The sequence below is a fragment of the Vespa velutina genome, chromosome 10, assembly GCF_912470025.1.
Source record: "Vespa velutina chromosome 10, iVesVel2.1, whole genome shotgun sequence".
In the NCBI taxonomy this organism is placed as follows: Eukaryota; Metazoa; Arthropoda; class Insecta; order Hymenoptera; family Vespidae; genus Vespa; species Vespa velutina.
Window position 1 is genome coordinate 1,869,167 of NC_062197.1, and position 4,453 is coordinate 1,873,619.

The following is a 4,453-nucleotide window of genomic DNA, read 5'->3' on the forward strand; positions in this document are numbered from 1 at the left end:
CCTATATAAACGAGAGAAGGGTTGAAAAAAAAAAAAAAAAAAAAAAAAAGGGAACAAAGAGATAAAAGTGAAAGAAAGATAGAGAAACAGTAAGAGATAGAGAATAGAAATAGAGATAGAAATAGGGGAAAGAAAAGAAGAAAGAGAGAGAAAAAACTGACTATAGTCGTTTTCGTTTTCGTCCATCTCTTTTCTTTCTTCTTTTTTTTTTCTTTTCTTTTCTTTTCTTTTTCACGACGAGATGCGGCAAACGCATATTCACATGTGATTTATCTTCAACTCCAACAAGAACATTCTATCCTCCTTCTCTCAGACTTTAACATATACTTACAAATATACACATAAATACTCATACATACAAATACATATATATATATATATACACATACAGAAAGAGAGAGAGAGAGAGAGAGAGAGAGAGAGAGAGAAAGCATCGAGAAGCTGGCCTGCAGTCAGCAGCTCGGACACGCGAGCGCGCCCCCTCGGAAGAAAATCTTGTGAATGAGCAGGTTCTCCATTCACTTTTAAACGGAGTGTAGAACTCGTAACGAGGCTCAACGCCTTCCATCTCTCTCTCTTTCTTACTATCTCACTATCTCCCTCCCTCCCTCTCCCTCTCTCCCTCTCTCTCTCGCTCTCTCTCTCTTTGTCTCTCCCATACAGTCTTTCCCTTATGATCTATACTATCTCCCTCTCTCTCTCTCTCTCTCTCTCTCTCTCTCTCTCTCTCTCTCTCCCCCTCTCTCTCTCTGTATTTCTCTATCTCTCTCTCTCTCTCTCTCTCTCTCTTTTTTTCTTTCTCTCTCTTATGATCTATACTCTTTCTTTCTCATATCATATTAGATCGTTAAATCCGATGGATAGATAGATAGATAGATCGATCGATCGATCGATCGATCGAATTTACCGATAAACAAAATGAGAAAATAGAATCGTAAACAAGCTTTGTGAGATTATCGTTAGAATTGGAAAGTTTATATTTAAAAAAGCAAGAGACAAAATTAAAAAATATAATAAAAAAAAAAAAGAGAGAGAAGAAAAAAAGGAAAAGATTGAGAAAGATTAAAAAGACAAATATTAATATCTACGGCGAGAGAAAAAAAAAAAAAAAAAAAAGAAAGGATGAGTGAAGAAAAAGGAAAAGAAATAAGAAAAAAAAAAAAAAAAATTAAAGATTGAAAAAACAAGACTTCTGTTATTTTACGATACGAGCTTGTACTTTTATACAATCTGACAAATAAAAATAAAGAAATAAAGAAATAAAATTGATGTAAAAAAATGTGTAGAGAATGATCTTAAAAAAAAAAAAAAAAAAAAAAAAAAAAAAAAAAAAAAAAAAAAAAAAAAAAAAAAAAAAAAAAAAAAAAAAAAATGTAATTGATTTTTAAATTATCATCCAAGTGATACTTTTCAGGTTCATCCTGTGTAACAATCTGGACCAATCGTTGTCCTTGTCTCAATCTCATCTATTTCTTAATCTTTCTCTCTCTCTCTCTCTCTCTCTCTCTCTCTCTCTCTCTCTCTCTCTCTCTCTCTCTCTCTCTCTCTCTCTCTTTCTCTCTTTCTCTCTTTCTTTCTCTATATCTCTATCTATCTATCTATCTATCTATCTATCTATCTCTCTCTTTTTTTTTAACTTCCTACGTTGAAGGAGTGAACGAAAACGACACTTTCGCACGTGCACCTGCAATTTATCACAGCTTACAATCCAATGTTTCAGGAAACCAAGGCCAATTTCAGGAAGTAGTCATTCGTTCTAGTTCGCAATCTAACCACGAGATTAAACGTTGGGAATATATGGGAACACATTTGTGGATGCGTACGTACGTGCTAGAGCATAATGCGTATCACCACATGCTTACATACATACATACATACATACATACATACATACATACATACATACATACATACATACATATATATATATATATATATACGTATATGTAAAATTAAAAAAAGAAAAAAAAAAAAAAATAGAAAAAGAATACGTTAAAAATTTTTAACAGATGTTATAGAAATTGTATTATAAGAGAAGAATATTTTTTCTTTAAAAAGTTTTTTTTTTTTTTTTTTTTTTTTTTTTTACAAATTCAAAATATTTTGTTTCTTCTTTTTGTTAAACCTTGTATATCAGAAAAATCTATACTTCCGATTTAATATTAATAATTCTGTTTTTGTTCTCTTTCTTTTTGTATTTTATTTTATTTTATTTTATTTTATTTTATTTGAATTATATGATCCTACGTATGTGTGCGTGCGTGCGTGCGTGCGTGTAAAAGAGATAGAGAGAAAGAGAAGAGAGAAAAGTAATCTCGTATATCTTATCTTCTTTTAATTTTCTTCCTTATGATCTATATCAAAACATATATATATATGTATATATATATATATATATATATATCGTCGTTCTTTCTCAAGCTTCTATTATCGGTACACTTTCTAGCAAATACAATCATTATCGAGTTATTGAGTCATTACCAACTAAATTACTCGCTACGACATAATCGATGGCTATAACATCGATTCTCCCTCGAAAATCTTCATTTTCTATATACTCATCTCGTGACTCATAACACTGTAATATATAAGCCACGATGATGCAGTTCCCTTTTTTATTTTCTATTTAGAAAATGAATAAAGAAAATTTTCCTTGAATTATATCATTTCAATTTAAAAACTTAGACATTTAATTTAATGTCTAAAACAAAGAAATATATATGTATATATATATATATATATATATATTATCATCAATTGTCCTTATGTATTATACAATACTATTTGCTTTTACTAATCAATAAAATAATTGTAAAAAGAAAATAATAATAATAATAATAATAATAATAATAATAATAATAATGAGACGTGCGTAAATTTATACGAAATGAGAGTAAAAAAGGAATGACGTATAAAAGATTATAAAAAAGAAAAGTATTAACTTTTATTCTCGTCATGTACTATTACGTTGTAACCAAAACAATGTTATAATTTATTTTTATTAAAAAGGATCGAGTAATATTTGAAAAAAAAAATAAAAAAAAGAAAAAAAAGAAGAAAAAAAATCATCACTATTTATCATTATTGCGTATAATTGTAATACATATTGTATACTGCGAACGACATTATTATTTACTTTTATTACATAATAAATTAATTCTAAAAAGCATCACTATATCTTATCGTTATCTATTATACAATATATATATATATATATAAACGACATATTTACTTTTACTGAAAAAATAAAAAAATAATTCTAAAAGAAAGAAAGCAAAAAAAAAAAAAAGAAACGAATTCTAAGAGAAAGAAAAAAGAAGAAGAAGAAGAAGAAGAAGAAAATAATAATAATAAAAATAGTAATAAAAAAAAATATGACATAGATCAAATTAATACGAAATTAAAAGAAAAGAAGAAATTGAATGGGAAATAAAGAAAATGTAAAGCAATAATATTACGAATAGTCTTTTACGATCGTCCTATAAAGAATCGTGATACTTTTTATCGAGTTCATTTCACGATTGGAAAAGAATGAAAAAGAGATAGAGATAGATAGATAGATAGATAGATAAAGAGAAAGAGAGAGAGAAAGAGAGATCTCATTGGTAAAATGCCTCTTGCAAAATGATATTAGAGTTAGAATCGCTTAGCGGATAAGTCAACAATGAAAGTTTTGCACATACACACACACACACACACATACACAAACACACACATAATACTTCCGATACGATTCATCGTCCTTTGTTTACGGGTGCAAGGCGTGCAAAAGAGAGTTCAGTTGTTCGATCCGTAAAAATTTTCGATTCACCTCTCTCATGGAGTAACATATTATCGTTGCGGCATCACGATCTAATAATATATTGTATTAGATGTGTATATAGACGTATATAGATCTATATATAAGGTGACCCAAAAGGTTCCCAAATGGATTTTTTTTTCTTTTTTTTTATAAATCCATTTATTACATGCTCTAGAATTATTCCTATTATTATCTTAATCTTTCCTATTATCTTGTAGACCTATTTATTTTCTTTCGTCGGATCGATTTACAAATTACAACGGCCATGTGAGAAATATACTATTTTTTTTATATTTCAACCTGTAAAAGAAAAAAAAAAAGAAGAAAAAAAAAAAAAGGAAAAGAAAAGTATTGACTTGAAAATAATCTCGATAATGAGTTATTAGATTTTTGATCGTCCATTAGAAACTATATTGATTCACTCATGTATACGCGCCTTTACGTGTACCATATATATATATATATATACATATATATATGTATAATAAAACGATGAAAGGTATAAGATTTGTATAAATATTCGATATATATATGTCATATATACATAGTCCATATATCTATCTATCTTTTTCTCTTTCTTAGACATAGAGCATTATAAGAGGTTAAAGTTACACATCCGAGTTAGCTTTGCAGTTGTGAAACAATGGAAAA